We start from the raw sequence: 18,574 nt of genomic DNA on the forward strand, positions 1-18,574 counted from the left end.
AGTTGCATTTTCTACAGAAAGAGTGTTCAGATCTGCTCAATCAAAAGTATGGTTTAACTCTGTTAGCTGAATGCACAGATCAGAAAGAAGTTTCACCGAATGATTCTGTGTAGTTTATATTTGGAGACATTCCTTTTTCCACTATTACCCTCTTAGCGCTCCGAATCTCCACTTGCATTTTCTACAGAAAGAGTGTTTCAGAACGGCTCAATCAAAACTAAGGTTCAACACTTTTAGTTGAACAAACAGAACAGAAAGAAGTTTCACACAATTCTTCTGTGTAGTTTTTATTTGTAGACATTCTTTTTGCCAATATAAGCCTCTTAGCGCTCAGAATGTCCAATTGCAGTTTCTACAGAAAAAGTGTTTCAGAAAGGCTCAATCAAAAGTAAGGTTCAACTCTGTTAGTTGAATGCACAGAACAGAAAGAAGTTTCATACAGTGCTTCTGTGTAGTTTATATTTGAACATATTCTTTTTTCCACTATTAGCCACTTAGCGCTACGAATGTCCAGTTGCATTTTCTACAGACAGAGTGTTTCAAAACTGCTCAATCAAATGTATGGTTTAACTCTGTTAGCTGAATGCTCAGATCAGAAAGAAGTTTCACAGAATACGTCTGTGTAGTTTATATTTGAATATATTCCTTTTTCCACTATTACCCTCTTAGCGCTCCGAATGTCCACTTGCATTTTCTACAGAAAGAGTGTTCAGAACTGCGCAATCAAAAGTATGGTTTAACTCTGTTAGCTTAATGAACATATCAGAAATAAGTTTCACACAATGCTTCTGTGTAGTTTTTATTTGAAGATATTATTTTTCCCAGTATAGGCCTCTTAGCGCTCAGAATGTCCAATTGCAGTTTCTACAGAAAGAGTGTTTCAGAAAGGCTCAATCAAAAGTAAGGTTCAACTCTGTTAGTTGTATGCACAGAACAGAAAGAAGTTTCATACAATGCTTCTGTGTAGTTTATATTTGAAAATATTCTTTTTTCCACTATTACCCACTTAGCGCTACGAATGTCCAGTTGCATTTTCTACAGACAGAGTGTTTCAAAACTGCTCAATCAAAAGTATGGTTTAACTCTGTTAGCTGAATGCTCAGATCAGAAAGAACTTTCACAGAATGCTTCTGTGTAGTTTATATTTGAATATATTCCTTTTTCCACTACTAATCTCTTAGCGCTCCAAATGTCCAGTTGCATTTTCTACAGAAAGAGTGTTCAGATCTGCTCAATCAAAAGTATGGTTTAACTCTGTTAGCTGAATGCACAGATCAGAAAGAAGTTTCACAGAATGATTCTGTGTAGTTTATATTTGGAGACATTCCTTTTTCCACTATTACCCTCTTAGCGCTCCGAATGTCCACTTGCATTTTCTACAGAAAGAGTGTTCAGAACTGCGCAATCAAAAGTATGGTTTAACTCTGTTAGATTAATGAACATATCAGAAATAAGTTTCACACAATGCTTCTGTGTAGTTTTTATTTGAAGATATTATTTTTCCCAATATATGCCTCTTAGCGCTCAGAATGTCCAATTGCAGTTTCTACAGAAAGAGTGTTTCAGAAAGGCTCAATCAAAAGTAAGGTTCAACTCTGTTAGTTGAATGCACAGAACAGAAAGAAGTTTCATACAATGATTCTCTGTAGTTTATATTTGAACATATTCTTTTTCACAATATTACCCACTTAGCGCTACGAATGTCCAGTTGCATTTTCTACAGACAGAGTGTTTCAAAACTGCTCAATCAAAAGTATGGTTTAACTCTGTTAGCTGAATGCTCAGATCAGAAAGAAGTTTCACAGAATGATTCTGTGTAGTTTATATTTGAATATATTCCTTTTTCCACTACTACTCTCTTAGCGCTCCAAATGTCCAGTTGCATTTTCTACAGAAAGAGTGTTCAGATCTGCTCAATCAAAAGTATGGTTTAAATCTGTTAGCTGAATGCACAGATCAGAAAGAAGTTTCACAGAATGATTCTGTGTAGTTTATATTTGGAGACATTCCTTTTTCCACTATTACCCTCTTAGCGCTCCAAATCTCCACTTGCATTTTCTACAGAAAGAGTGTTTCAGAACGGCTCAATCAAAACTAAGGTTCAACTCTTTTAGTTGAACAAACAGAACAGAAAGAAGTTTCACACAATTCTTCTGTGTAGTTTTTATTTGTAGACATTCTTTTTCCCAATATAGGCCTCTTAGCGCTCAGAATGTCCAATTGCAGTTTCTACAGAAAGAGTGTTTCCGAACGGCTCAATCAAAAGTAAGGTTCAACTCTGTTAGTTGAATGCACAGAACAGAAAGAATTTTCACAGAATGCTACTGTGTAGTTTATATTTGAATATATTCCTTTTTCCACTATTACCCTCTTAGCGCTCCGAATGTCCACTTGCATTTTCTACAGAAAGAGTGTTCAGAACTGCGCAATCAAAAGTATGGTTTAACTCTGTTAGATTAATGAACATATCAGAAATAAGTTTCACACAATGCTTCTGTGTAGTTTTTATTTGAAGATATTATTTTTCCCAATATATGCCTCTTAGCGCTCAGAATGTCCAATTGCAGTTTCTACAGAAAGAGTGTTTCAGAAAGGCTCAATCAAAAGTAAGGTTCAACTCTGTTAGTTGAATGCACAGAACAGAAAGAAGTTTCATACAATGATTCTCTGTAGTTTATATTTGAACATATTCTTTTTCACAATATTACCCACTTAGCGCTTCGAATGTCCAGTTGCATTTTCTACAGAGTGTTTCAAAACTGCTCAATCAAAAGTATGGTTTAACTCTGTTAGCTGAATGCTCAGATCAGAAAGAAGTTTCACAGAATGCTTCTGTGTAGTTTATATTTGAATATATTCCTTTTTCCACTACTACTCTCTTAGCGCTCCAAACGTCCAGTTGCATTTTCTACAGAAAGATTGTTCAGATCTGCTCAATCAAAAGTATGGTTTAACTCTGTTAGCTGAATGCACAGATCAGAAAGAAGTTTCACAGAATTATTCTGTGTAGTTTATATTTGGAGACATTCCTTTTTCCACTATTACCCTCTTAGCGCTCCGAATCTCCACTTGCATTTTCTACAGAAAGAGTGTTTCAGAACGGCTCAATCAAAACTAAGGTTCAACTCTTTTAGTTGAACAAACAGAACAGAAAGAAGTTTCACACAATTCTTCTGTGTAGTTTTTATTTGTAGACATTCCTTTTCCCAATATAGGCCTCTTAGCGCTCAGAATGTCCAATTGCAGTTTCTACAGAAAGAGTGTTTCCGAACGGCTCAATCAAAAGTAAGGTTCAACTCTGTTAGTTGAATGCACAGAACAGAAAGAAGTTCCATACAATGCTTCTGTGTAGTTTATATTTGAATATATTCTTTTGTCCACTATTACCCACTTAGCGCTACGAATGTCCAGTTGCATTTTCTACAGACAGAGTGTTTCAAAACTGCTCAATCAAAAGTGTGGTTTAACTCTGTTAGCTGAATGCTCAGATCAGAAAGAAGTTTCACAGAATGCTTCTGTGTAGTTTATATTTGAATATATTCCTTTTTCCACTACTACGCTCTTAGCGCTCCAATTGTCCAGTTGCATTTTCTACAGAAAGAGTGTTCAGATCTGCTCAATCAAAAGTATGGTTTAACTCTGTTAGCTGAATGCACAGATCAGAAAGAATTTTCACCGAATGATTCTGTGTAGTTTATATTTGAAGACATTCCTTTTTCCACTATTACCCCCTTAGCGCTCCGAATGTCCACTTGCATTTTCTACAGAAAGAGTGTTCAGAACTGCGCAATCAAAAGTATGGTTTAACTCTGTTAGCTTAATGAACATATCAGAAATAAGTTTCACACAATGCTTCTGTGTAGTTTTTATTTGAAGATATTATTTTTCCCAATATAGGCCTCTTAGCGCTCAGAATGTCCAATTGCAGTTTCTACAGAAAGAGTCTTTCAGAAAGGCTCAATCAAAAGTAAGGTTCAACTCTGTTAGTTGAATGCAGAGAACAGAAAGAAGTTTCATACAATGCTTCTGTGTAGTTTATATTTGAACATATTCTTTTTTCCACTATTAGCCACTTAGCGCTACGAATGTCCAGTTGCATTTTCTACAGACAGAGTGTTTCAAAACTGCTCAATCAAAAGTATGGTTTAACTCTGTTAGCTGAATGCTCAGATCAGAAAGAAGTTTCACAGAATGCTTCTGTGTAGTTTATATTTGAATATATTCCTTTTTCCACTACTACTCTCTTAGCGCTCCAAATGTCCAGTTGCATTTTCTACAGAAAGAGTGTTCAGATCTGCTCAATCAAAAGTATGGTTTAAATCTGTTAGCTGAATGCACAGATCAGAAAGAAGTTTCACAGAATGATTCTGTGTAGTTTATATTTGGAGACATTCCTTTTTCCACTATTACCCTCTTAGCGCTCCGAATCTCCACTTGCATTTTCTACAGAAAGAGTGTTTCAGAACGGCTCAATCAAAACTAAGGTTCAACTCTTTTAGTTGAACAAACAGAACAGAAAGAAGTTTCACACAATTCTTCTGTGTAGTTTTTATTTGTAGACATTCCTTTTCCCAATATAGGCCTCTTAGCGCTCAGAATGTCCAATTGCAGTTTCTACAGAAAGAGTGTTTCAGAACGGCTCAATCAAAAGTAAGGTTCAACTCTGTTAGTTGAATGCACAGAACAGAAAGAAGTTTCATACAATGTTTCTGTGTAGTTTATATTTGAACATATTCTTTTTTCCACTATTACCCACTTAGCGCTACGAATGTCCAGTTGCATTTTCTACAGACAGAGTGTTTCAAAACTGCTCAATCAAAAGTATGGTTTAACTCTGTTAGCTGAATGCTCAGATCAGAAAGAAGTTTCACAGAATGCTTCTGTGTAGTTTATATTTGAATATATTCCTTTTTACACTACTACTCTCTTAGCGCTCCAAATGTCCAGTTGCATTTTCTACAGAAAGAGTGTTCAGATCTGCTCAATCAAAAGAATGGTTTAATTCTGTTAGCTGAATGCACAGATCAGAAAGAAGTTTCACAGAATGATTCTGTGTAGTTTATATTTGGAGACATTCCTTTTTCCACTATTAACCTCTTAGCGCTCCGAATCTCCACTTGCATTTTCTACAGAAAGAGTGTTTCAGAACGGCTCAATCAAAACTAAGGTTCAACTCTTTTAGTTGAACAAACATAACAGAAAGAAGTTTCACACATTTCTTCTGTGTAGTTTTTATTTGTAGACATTCCTTTTCCCAATATAGGCCTCTTAGCGCTCAGAATGTCCAATTGCAGTTTCTACAGAAAGAGTGTTTCAGAACGGCTCAATCAAAAGTAAGGTTCAACTCCGTTAGTTGAATGCACAGAACAGAAAGTAGTTTCACACAATGCTTCTGTGTAGTTTATATTTGAACATATTCTTTTTTCCACTATTACCCACTTAGCGCTACGAATGTCCAGTTGCATTTTCTACAGACAGTGTGTTTCAAAACTGCTCAATCAAAAGTATGGTTTAACTCTGTTAGCTGAATGCTCAGATCAGAAAGAAGTTTCACAGAATGCTTCTGTGTAGTTTATATTTGAATATATTTCTTTTTCCACTACTACGCTCTTAGCGCTCCAAATGTCCAGTTGCATTTCTACAGAAAGAGTGTTCAGATCTGCTCAATCAAAAGTATGGTTTAACTCTGTTAGCTGAATGCACAGATCAGAACGAAGTTTCACCGAATGATTCTGTGTAGTTTATATTTGAAGACATTACTTTTTCCACTATTACCCTCTTAGCGCTCCGAATCTCCACTTGCAATTTCTACAAAAAGAGTGTTTCATAACTGCTCAATCAAAAATATGTTTTATCTCTGTTAACTGAATTTACAGATCAGAAATAAGTTTCACAGAATGCATCTGTGTAGTTTTTGTTTGAAGATATTATTTTTCTCAATGTAGGCCTCTTAGCGCTTAGCATGTCCAATTGCAGTTTCTACAGAAAGAGTGTTTCAGAACGGCTCAATCAAAAGTAAGGTTCAACTCTGTTAGTGGAATGCACAGAACAGAAAGAATTTTCACAGAATGCTACTGTGTAGTTTATATTTGCATATATTCCTTTTTCCACTATTACCCTCTTAGCGCTCCGAATGTCCACTTGCATTTTCTACAGAAAGAGTGTTCAGAACTGCGCAATCAAAAGTATGGTTTAACTCTGTTAGCTTAATGAACATATCAGAAATAAGTTTCACACAATGCTTCTGTGTAGTTTTTATTTGAAGATAGTATTTTTCCCAATAGAGGCCTCTTAGCGCTCAGAATGTCCAATTGCAGTTTCTACAGAAAGAGTGTTTCAGAAAGGCTCAATCAAAAGTAAGGTTCAACTCTGTTAGTTGAATGCACAGAACAGAAAGAAGTTTCATACAATGCTTCTGTGTAGTTTATATTTGAACATATTCTTTTTTCCACTATTACCCACTTAGCGCTACGAATGTCCAGTTGCATTTTCTACAGACAGAGTGTTTCAAAACTGCTCAATCAAAAGTATGGTTTAACTCTGTTAGCTGAATGCTCAGATCAGAAAGAAGTTTCACAGAATGATTCTGTGTAGTTTATATTTGGAGACATTAGTTTTTCCACTATTACCCTCTTAGCGCTCCGAATCTCCACTTGCATTTTCTACAGAAAGAGTGTTTCAGAACGGCTCAATCAAAACTAAGGTTCAACTCTTTTAGTTTAACAAACAGAACAGAAAGAAGTTTCACACAATTCTTCTGTGTAGTTTTTATTTGTAGACATTCCTTTTCCCAATATAGGCCTCTTAGCGCTCAGAATGTCCAATTGCAGTTTCTACAGAAAGAGTGTTTCAGAACGGCTCAATCAAAAGTAAGGTTCAACTCCGTTAGTTGAATGCACAGAACAGAAAGTAGTTTCATACAATGCTTCTGTGTAGTTTATATTTGAACATATTATTTTTTCCACTATTACCCACTTAGCGCTACAAATGTCCAGTTGCATTTTCTACAGACAGAGTGTTTCAAAACTGCTCAATCAAAAGTATGGTTTAACTCTGTTAGCTGAATGCTCAGATCAGAAAGAAGTTTCACAGAATGCTTCTGTGTAGATTATATTTGAATATATTCCTTTTTCCACTACTACGCTCTTAGCGCTCCAAATGTCCAGTTGCATTTTCTACAGAAAGAGTGTTCAGATCTGCTCAATCAAAAGTATGGTTTAACTCTGTTAGCTGAATGCACAGATCAGAACGAAGTTTCACCGAATGATTCTGTGTAGTTTATATATGAAGACATTCCTTTTTCCACTATTACCCTCTTAGCGCTCCGAAACACCCCTTGCAATTTCTACAAAAAGAGTGTTTCATAACTGCTCAATCAAAAATATGTTTTATCTCTGTTAACTGAATTTACAGATCAGAAATAAGTTTCACAGAATGCATCTGTGTAGTTTTTATTTGAAGATATTCTTTTTCCCAAAGTAGGCCTCTTAGCGCTTAGCATGTCCAATTGCAGTTTCTACAGAAAGAGTGTTTCAGAACGGCTCAATCAAAAGTAAGGTTCAACTCTGTTAGTTGAATGCACAGAACAGAAAGAATTTTCACAGAATGCTACTGTGTAGTTTATATTTGCATATATTCCTTTTTCCACTATTACCCTCTTAGCGCTCCGAATGTCCACTTGCATTTTCTACAGAAAGAGTGTTCAGAACTGCGCAATCAAAAGTATGGTTTAACTCTGTTAGCTTAATGAACATATCAGAAATAAGTTTCACACAATGCTTCTGTGTAGTTTTTATTTGAAGATATTATTTTTCCCAATAGAGGCCTCTTAGCGCTCAGAATGTCCAATTGCAGTTTCTACAGAAAGAGTGTTTCAGAAAGGCTCAATCAAAAGTAAGGTTCAACTCTGTTAGTTGAATGCACAGAACAGAAAGGAGTTTCATACAATGCTTCTGTGTAGTTTATATTTGAACCTATTCTTTTTTCCACTATTACCCACTTAGCGCTACGAATGTCCAGTTGCATTTTCTACAGACAGAGTGTTTCAAAACTGCTCAATCAAAAGTATGGTTTAACTCTGTTAGCTGAATGCTCAGATCAGAAAGAAGTTTCACAGAATGCTTCTGTGTAGTTTATATTTGAATATATTCCTTTTTCCACTACTACTCTCTTAGCGCTCCAAATGTCCAGTTGCATTTTCTACAGAAAGTGTGTTCAGATCTGCTCAATCAAAAGTATGGTTTAACTCTGTTAGCTGAATGCACAGATCAGAAAGAAGTTTCACAGAATGATTCTGTGTAGTTTATATTTGGAGACATTCCTTTTTCCACTATTACCCTCTTAGGGCTCCGAATCTCCACTTGCATTTTCTACAGAAAGAGTGTTTCAGAACGGCTCAATCAAAACTAAGGTTCAAATCTTTTAGTTGAACAAACAGAACAGAAAGATGTTTCACACAATTCTTCTATGTAGTTTTTATTTGTAGACATTCCTTTTCCCAATATAGGCCTCTTAGCGCTCAGAATATCCAATTGCAGTTTCTACAGAAAGAGTGTATCAGAACGGCTCAATCAAAAGTAAGGTTCAACTCTGTTAGTTGAATGCACAGAACAGAAAGAAGTTTCATACAATGCTTCTGTGTAGTTTATATTTGAACATATTCTTTTTTCCACTATTACCCACTTAGCGCTACGAATGTCCAGTTGCATTTTCTACAGACAGAGTGTTTCAAAACTGCTCAATCAAAAGTATGGTTTAACTCTGTTAGCTGAATGCTCAGATCAGAAAGAAGTTTCACAGAATGCTTCTGTGTAGTTTATATTTGAATATATTCCTTTTTCCACTACTACGCTCTTAGCGCTCCAAATGTCCAGTTGCATTTTCTACAGAAAGAGTGTTCAGATCTGCTCAATCAAAAGTATGGTTTAACTCTGTTAGCTGAATGCACAGATCAGAAAGAAATTTCACCGAATGATTCTGTGTAGTTTATATTTGAAGACATTCCTTTTTCCACTATTACCCTCTTAGCGCTCCGAATCCCCACTTGCATTTTCTACAAAAAGAGTGTTTCATAACTGCTCAATCAAAAATATGTTTTATCTCTGTTAACTGAATTTACAGATCAGAAATAAGTTTCACAGAATGCATCTGTGTAGTTTTTATTTGAAGATATTCTTTTTCCCAATGTAGACGTCTTAGCGCTTAGCATGTCCAATTGCAGTTTCTACAGAGAGAGTGTTTCAGAACGGCTCAATAAAAAGTAAGTTTCAACTCTGTTAGTTGAATGCACAGAACAGAAAGGATTTTCACAGAATGCTACTGTGTAGTTTATATTTGCATATATTCCTTTTTCCACTATTACCCTCTTAGCGCTCCGAATGTCCACTTGCATTTTCTACAGAAAGAGTGTTCAGAACTGCGCAATCAAAAGTATGGTTTAACTCTGTTAGCTTAATGAACATATCAGAAATAAGTTTCACACAATGCTTCTGTGTAGTTTTTATTTGAAGTTATTATTTTTCCCAATATAGGCCTCTTAGCGCTCAGAATGTCCAATTGCAGTTTCTACAGAAAGAGTCTTTCAGAAAGGCTCAATCAAAAGTAAGGTTCAACTCTGTTATTTGAATGCAGAGAACAGAAAGAAGTTTCATACAATGCTTCTGTGTAGTTTATATTTGAACATATTCTTATTTCCACTATTAGCCACTTAGCGCTACGAATGTCCAGTTGCATTTTCTAGAGACAGAGTGTTTCAAAACTGCTCAATCAAATGTATGGTTTAACTCTGTTAGCTGAATGCTCAGATCAGAAAGAAGTTTCACAGAATGCTTCTGTGTAGTTTATATTTGAATATATTCCTTTTTCCACTACTACTCTCTTAGCGCTCCAAATGTCCAGTTGCATTTTCTACAGAAAGTGTGTTCAGATCTGCTCAATCAAAAGTATGGTTTAACTCTGTTAGCTGAATGCACAGATCAGAAAGAAGTTTCACAGAATGGTTCTGTGTAGTTTATATTTGGAGACATGCCTTTTTCCACTATTACCCTCTTAGGGCTCCGAATCTCCACTTGCATTTTCTACAGAAAGAGTGTTTCAGAACGGCTCAATCAAAACTAAGGTTCAACTCTTTTAGTTGAACAAACAGAACAGAAAGAAGTTTCACACAATTCTTCTATGTAGTTTTTATTTGTAGACATTCCTTTTCCCAATATAGGCCTCTTAGCGCTCAGAATATCCAATTGCAGTTTCTACAGAAAGAGTGTATCAGAACGGCTCAATCAAAAGTAAGGTTCAACTCTGTTAGTTGAATGCACAGAACAGAAAGAAGTTTCATACAATGCTTCTGTGTAGTTTATATTTGAACATATTCTTTTTTCCACTATTACCCACTTAGCGCTACGAATGTCCAGTTGCATTTTCTACAGACAGAGTGTTTCAAAACTGCTCAATCAAAAGTATGGTTTAACTCTGTTAGCTGAATGCTCAGATCAGAAAGAAGTTTCACAGAATGCTTCTGTGTAGTTTATATTTGAATATATTCCTTTTTCCACTACTACGCTCTTAGCGCTCCAAATGTCCAGTTGCATTTTCTACAGAAAGAGTGTTCAGATCTGCTCAATCAAAAGTATGGTTTAACTCTGTTAGCTGAATGCACAGATCAGAAAGAAATTTCACCGAATGATTCTGTGTAGTTTATATTTGAAGACATTCCTTTTTCCACTATTACCCTCTTAGCGCTCCGAATCCCCACTTGCATTTTCTACAAAAAGAGTGTTTCATAACTGCTCAATCAAAAATATGTTTTATCTCTGTTAACTGAATTTACAGATCAGAAATAAGTTTCACAGAATGCATCTGTGTAGTTTTTATTTGAAGATATTCTTTTTCCCAATGTAGACCTCTTAGCGCTTAGCATGTCCAATTGCAGTTTCTACAGAGAGAGTGTTTCAGAACGGCTCAATAAAAAGTAAGTTTCAACTCTGTTAGTTGAATGCACAGAACAGAAAGGATTTTCACAGAATGCTACTGTGTAGTTTATATTTGCATATATTCCTTTTTCCACTATTACCCTCTTAGCGCTCCGAATGTCCACTTGCATTTTCTACAGAAAGAGTGTTCAGAACTGCGCAATCAAAAGTATGGTTTAACTCTGTTAGCTTAATGAACATATCAGAAATAAGTTTCACACAATGCTTCTGTGTAGTTTTTATTTGAAGTTATTATTTTTCCCAATATAGGCCTCTTAGCGCTCAGAATGTCCAATTGCAGTTTCTACAGAAAGAGTCTTTCAGAAAGGCTCAATCAAAAGTAAGGTTCAACTCTGTTATTTGAATGCAGAGAACAGAAAGAAGTTTCATACAATGCTTCTGTGTAGTTTATATTTGAACATATTCTTTTTTCCACTATTAGCCACTTAGCGCTACGAATGTCCAGTTGCATTTTCTAGAGACAGAGTGTTTCAAAACTGCTCAATCAAATGTATGGTTTAACTCTGTTAGCTGAATGCTCAGATCAGAAAGAAGTTTCACAGAATGCTTCTGTGTAGTTTATATTTGAATATATTCCTTTTTCCACTACTACTCTCTTAGCGCTCCAAATGTCCAGTTGCATTTTCTACAGAAAGAGTGTTCAGATCTGCTCAATCAAAAGTATGGTTTAAATCTGTTAGCTGAATGCACAGATCAGAAAGAAGTTTCACAGAATGATTCTGTGTAGTTTATATTTGGAGACATTCCTTTTTCCACTATTACCCTCTTAGCACTCCGAATCTCCACTTGCATTTTCTACAGAAAGAGTGTTTCAGAACGGCTCAATCAAAACTAAGGTTCAACTCTTTTAGTTGAACAAACAGAACAGAAAGAAGTTTCACACAATTCTTCTGTGTAGTTTTTATTTGTAGACATTCCTTTTCCCAATATAGGCCTCTTAGCGCTCAGAATGTCCAATTGCAGTTTCTACAGAAAGAGTGTTTCAGAACGGGTCAATCAAAAGTAAGGTTCAACTCTGTTAGTTGAATGCACAGAACAGAAAGAAGTTTCATACAATGCTTCTGTGTAGTTTATATTTGAACATATTCTTTTTTCCACTATTACCCACTTAGCGCTACGAATGTCCAGTTGCATTTTCTACAGACAGAGTGTTTCAAAACTGCTCAATCAAAAGTATGGTTTAACTCTGTTAGCTGAATGCTCAGATCAGAAAGAAGTTTCACAGAATGCTTCTGTGTAGTTTATATTTGAATATATTCCTTTTTCCACTACTACTCTCTTAGCGCTCCAAATGTCCAGTTGCATTTTCTACAGAAAGAGTGTTCAGATCTGCTCAATCAAAAGAATGGTTTAATTCTGTTAGCTGAATGCACAGATCAGAAAGAAGTTTCACAGAATGATTCTGTGTAGTTTATATTTGGAGACATTCCTTTTTCCACTATTAACCTCTTAGCGCTCCGAATCTCCACTTGCATTTTCTACAGAAAGAGTGTTTCAGAACGGCTCAATCAAAACTAAGGTTCAACTCTTTTAGTTGAACAAACATAACAGAAAGAAGTTTCACACAATTCTTCTGTGTAGTTTTTATTTGTAGACATTCCTTTTCCCAATATAGGCCTCTTAGTGCTCAGAATGTCCAATTGCAGTTTCTACAGAAAGAGTGTTTCAGAACGGCTCAATCAAAAGTAAGGTTCAACTCCGTTAGTTGAATGCACAGAACAGAAAGTAGTTTCACACAATGCTTCTGTGTAGTTTATATTTGAACATATTCTTTTTTCCACTATTACCCACTTAGCGCTACGAATGTCCAGTTGCATTTTCTACAGACAGAGTGTTTCAAAACTGCTCAATCAAAAGTATGGTTTAACTCTGTTAGCTGAATGCTCAGATCAGAAAGAAGTTTCACAGAATGCTTCTGTGTAGTTTATATTTGAATATATTTCTTTTTCCACTACTACGCTCTTAGCGCTCCAAATGTCCAGTTGCATTTCTACAGAAAGAGTGTTCAGATCTGCTCAATCAAAAGTATGGTTTAACTCTGTTAGCTGAATGCACAGATCAGAACGAAGTTTCACCGAATGATTCTGTGTAGTTTATATTTGAAGACATTACTTTTTCCACTATTACCCTCTTAGCGCTCCGAATCTCCACTTGCAATTTCTACAAAAAGAGTGTTTCATAACTGCTCAATCAAAAATATGTTTTATCTCTGTTAACTGAATTTACAGATCAGAAATAAGTTTCACAGAATGCATCTGTGTAGTTTTTGTTTGAAGATATTATTTTTCTCAATGTAGGCCTCTTAGCGCTTAGCATGTCCAATTGCAGTTTCTACAGAAAGAGTGTTTCAGAACGGCTCAATCAAAAGTAAGGTTCAACTCTGTTAGTTGAATGCACAGAACAGAAAGAATTTTCACAGAATGCTACTGTGTAGTTTATATTTGCATATATTCCTTTTTCCACTATTACCCTCTTAGCGCTCCGAATGTCCACTTGCATTTTCTACAGAAAGAGTGTTCAGAACTGCGCAATCAAAAGTATGGTTTAACTCTGTTAGCTTAATGAACATATCAGAAATAAGTTTCACACAATGCTTCTGTGTAGTTTTTATTTGAAGATAGTATTTTTCCCAATAGAGGCCTCTTAGCGCTCAGAATGTCCAATTGCAGTTTCTACAGAAAGAGTGTTTCAGAAAGGCTCAATCAAAAGTAAGGTTCAACTCTGTTAGTTGAATGCACAGAACAGAAAGAAGTTTCATACAATGCTTCTGTGTAGTTTATATTTGAACATATTCTTTTTTCCACTATTACCCACTTAGCGCTACGAATGTCCAGTTGCATTTTCTACAGACAGAGTGTTTCAAAACTGCTCAATCAAAAGTATGGTTTAACTCTGTTAGCTGAATGCTCAGATCAGAAAGAAGTTTCACAGAATGATTCTGTGTAGTTTATATTTGGAGACATTCGTTTTTCCACTATTACCCTCTTAGCGCTCCGAATCTCCACTTGCATTTTCTACAGAAAGAGTGTTTCAGAACGGCTCAATCAAAACTAAGGTTCAACTCTTTTAGTTGAACAAACAGAACAGAAAGAAGTTTCACACAATTCTTCTGTGTAGTTTTTATTTGTAGACATTCCTATTCCCAATATAGGCCTCTTAGCGCTCAGAATGTCCAATTGCAGTTTCTACAGAAAGAGTGTTTCAGAACGGCTCAATCAAAAGTAAGGTTCAACTCCGTTAGTTGAATGCACAGAACAGAAAGTAGTTTCATACAATGCTTCTGTGTAGTTTATATTTGAACATATTATTTTTTCCACTATTACCCACTTAGCGCTACGAATGTCCAGTTGCATTTTCTACAGACAGAGTGTTTCAAAACTGCTCAATCAAAAGTATGGTTTAACTCTGTTAGCTGAATGCTCAGATCAGAAAGAAGTTTCACAGAATGCTTCTGTGTAGATTATATTTGAATATATTCCTTTTTCCACTACTACGCTCTTAGCGCTCCAAATGTCCAGTTGCATTTTCTACAGAAAGAGTGTTCAGATCTGCTCAATCAAAAGTATGGTTTAACTCTGTTAGCTGAATGCACAGATCAGAACGAAGTTTCACCGAATGATTCTGTGTAGTTTATATATGAAGACATTCCTTTTTCCACTATTACCCTCTTAGCGCTCCGAAACACCCCTTGCAATTTCTACAAAAAGAGTGTTTCATAACTGCTCAATCAAAAATATGTTTTATCTCTGTTAACTGAATTTACAGATCAGAAATAAGTTTCACAGAATGCATCTGTGTAGTTTTTATTTGAAGATATTCTTTTTCCCAATGTAGGCCTCTTAGCGCTTAGCATGTCCAATTGCAGTTTCTACAGAAAGAGTGTTTCAGAACGGCTCAATCAAAAGTAAGGTTCAACTCTGTTAGTTGAATGCACAGAACAGAAAGAATTTTCACAGAATGCTACTGTGTAGTTTATATTTGCATATATTCCTTTTTCCACTATTACCCTCTTAGCGCTCCGAATGTCCACTTGCATTTTCTACAGAAAGAGTGTTCAGAACTGCGCAATCAAAAGTATGGTTTAACTCTGTTAGCTTAATGAACATATCAGAAATAAGTTTCACACAATGCTTCTGTGTAGTTTTTATTTGAAGATATTATTTTTCCCAATAGAGGCCTCTTAGTGCTCAGAATGTCCAATTGCAGTTTCTACAGAAAGAGTGTTTCAGAAAGGCTCAATCAAAAGTAAGGTTCAACTCTGTTAGTTGAATGCACAGAACAGAAAGAAGTTTCATACAATGCTTCTGTGTAGTTTATATTTGAACCTATTCTTTTTTCCACTATTACCCACTTATCGCTACGAATGTCCAGTTGCATTTTCTACAGACAGAGTGTTTCAAAACTGCTCAATCAAAAGTATGGTTTAACTCTGTTAGCTGAATGCTCAGATCAGAAAGAAGTTTCACAGAATGCTTCTGTGTAGTTTATATTTGAATATATTCCTTTTTCCACTACTACTCTCTTAGCGCTCCAAATGTCCAGTTGCATTTTCTACAGAAAGAGTGTTCAGATCTGCTCAATCAAAAGTATGGTTTAACTCTGTTAGCTGAATGCACAGATCAGAAAGAAGTTTCACAGAATGATTCTGTGTAGTTTATATTTGGAGACATTCCTTTTTCCACTATTACCCTCTTAGGGCTCCGAATCTCCACTTGCATTTTCTACAGAAAGAGTGTTTCAGAACGGCTCAATCAAAACTAAGGTTCAACTCTTTTAGTTGAACAAACAGAACAGAAAGAAGTTTCACACAATTCTTCTGTGTAGTTTTTATATGTAGACATTCCTTTTCGCAATATAGGCCTCTTAGCGCTCAGAATGTCCAATTGCAGTTTCTACAGAAAGAGTGTTTCAGAACGGCTCAATCAAAAGTAAGGTTCAACTCCGTTAGTTGAATGCACAGAACAGAAAGTTGTTTCACACAATGCTTCTGTGTAGTTTATATTTGAACATATTCTTTTTTCCACTATTACCCACTTAGCGCTACGAATGTCCAGTTGCATTTTCTACAGACAGAGTGTTTCAAAACTGCTCAATTAAAAGTATGGTTTAACTCTGTTAGCTGAATGCTCAGATCAGAAAGAAGTTTCACAGAATGCTTCTGTGTAGTTTATATTTGAATATATTTCTTTTTCCACTACTACGCTCTTAGCGCTCCAAATGTCCAGATGCATTTCTACAGAAAGAGTGTTCAGATCTGCTCAATCAAAAGTATGGTTTAACTCTGTTAGCTGAATGCACAGATCAGAACGAAGTTTCACCGAATGATTCTGTGTAGTTTATATTTGAAGACATTACTTTTTCCACTATTACCCTCTTAGCGCTCCGAATCTCCACTTGCAATTTCTACAAAAAGAGTGTTTCATAACTGCTCAATCAAAAATATGTTTTATCTCTGTTAACTGAATTTACAGATCAGAAATAAGTTTCACAGAATGCATCTGTGTAGTTTTTGTTTGAAGATATTATTTTTCTCAATGTAGGCCTCTTAGCGCTTAGCATGTCCAATTGCAGTTTCTACAGAAAGAGTGTTTCAGAACGGCTCAATCAAAAGTAAGGTTCAACTCTGTTAGTTGAATGCACAGAACAGAAAGAATTTTCACAGAATGCTACTGTGTAGTTTATATTTGCATATATTCCTTTTTCCACTATTACCCTCTTAGCGCTCCGAATGTCCACTTGCATTTTCTACAGAAAGAGTGTTCAGAACTGCGCAATCAAAAGTATGGTTTAACTCTGTTAGCTTAATGAACATATCAGAAATAAGTTTCACACAATGCTTCTGTGTAGTTTTTATTTGAAGATAGTATTTTTCCCAATAGAGGCCTCTTAGCGCTCAGAATGTCCAATTGCAGTTTCTACAGAAAGAGTGTTTCAGAAAGGCTCAATCAAAAGTAAGGTTCAACTCTGTTAGTTGAATGCACAGAACAGAAAGAAGTTTCATACAATGCTTCTGTGTAGTTTATATTTGAACATATTCTTTTTTCCACTATTACCCACTTAGCGCTACGAATGTCCAGTTGCATTTTCTACAGACAGAGTGTTTCAAAACTGCTCAATCAAAAGTATGGTTTAACTCTGTTAGCTGAATGCTCAGATCAGAAAGAAGTTTCACAGAATGATTCTGTGTAGTTTATATTTGGAGACATTCGTTTTTCCACTATTACCCTCTTAGCGCTCCGAATCTCCACTTGCATTTTCTACAGAAAGAGTGTTTCAGAACGGCTCAATCAAAACTAAGGTTCAACTCTTTTAGTTGAACAAACAGAACAGAAAGAAGTTTCACACAATTCTTCTGTGTAGTTTTTATTTGTAGACATTCCTTTTCCCAATATAGGCCTCTTAGCGCTCAGAATGTCCAATTGCAGTTTCTACAGAAAGAGTGTTTCAGAACGGCTCAATCAAAAGTAAGGTTCAACTCCGTTAGTTGAATGCACAGAACAGAAAGTAGTTTCATACAATGCTTCTGTGTAGTTTATATTTGAACATATTATTTTTTCCACTATTACCCACTTAGCGCTACGAATGTCCAGTTGCATTATCTACAGACAGAGTGTTTCAAAACTGCTCAATCAAAAGTATGGTTTAACTCTGTTAGCTGAATGCTCAGATCAGAAAGAAGTTTCACAGAATGCTTCTGTGTAGTTTATATTTGAATATATTCCTTTTTCCACTACTACGCTCTTAGCGCTCCAAATGTCCAGTTGCATTTTCTACAGAAAGAGTGTTCAGATCTGCTCAATCAAAAGTATGGTTTAACTCTGTTAGCTGAATGCACAGATCAGAACGAAGTTTCACCGAATGATTCTGTGTAGTTTATATATGAAGACATTCCTTTTTCCACTATTACCCACTTAGCGCTCCGAAACACCCCTTGCAATTTCTACAAAAAGTGTTTCATAACTGCTCAATCAAAAATATGTTTTATCTCTGTTAACTGAATTTACAGATCAGAAATAAGTTTCACAGAATGCATCTGTGTAGTTTTTATTTGAAGATATTCTTTTTCCCAATGTAGGCCTCTTAGCGCTTAGCATGTCCAATTGCAGTTTCTACAGAAAGAGTGTTTCAGAACGGCTCAATCAAAAGTAAGGTTCAACTCTGTTAGTTGAATGCACAGAACAGAAAGAATTTTCACAGAATGCTACTGTGTAGTTTATATTTGCATATATTCCTTTTTCCACTATTACCCTCTTAGCGCTCCGAATGTCCACTTGCATTTTCTACAGAAAGAGTGTTCAGAACTGCGCAATCAAAAGTATGGTTTAACTCTGTTAGCTTAATGAACATATCAGAAATAAGTTTCACACAATGCTTCTGTGTAGTTTTTATTTGAAGATATTATTTTTCCCAATAGAGGCCTCTTAGTGCTCAGAATGTCCAATTGCAGTTTCTACAGAAAGAGTGTTTCAGAAAGGCTCAATCAAAAGTAAGGTTCAACTCTGTTAGTTGAATGCACAGAACAGAAAGAAGTTTCATACAATGCTTCTGTGTAGTTTATATTTGAACCTATTCTTTTTTCCACTATT

The sequence above is a fragment of the Symphalangus syndactylus genome, chromosome 12 (genome assembly GCF_028878055.3).
Source record: "Symphalangus syndactylus isolate Jambi chromosome 12, NHGRI_mSymSyn1-v2.1_pri, whole genome shotgun sequence".
Lineage (NCBI taxonomy): Eukaryota > Metazoa > Chordata > Mammalia > Primates > Hylobatidae > Symphalangus > Symphalangus syndactylus.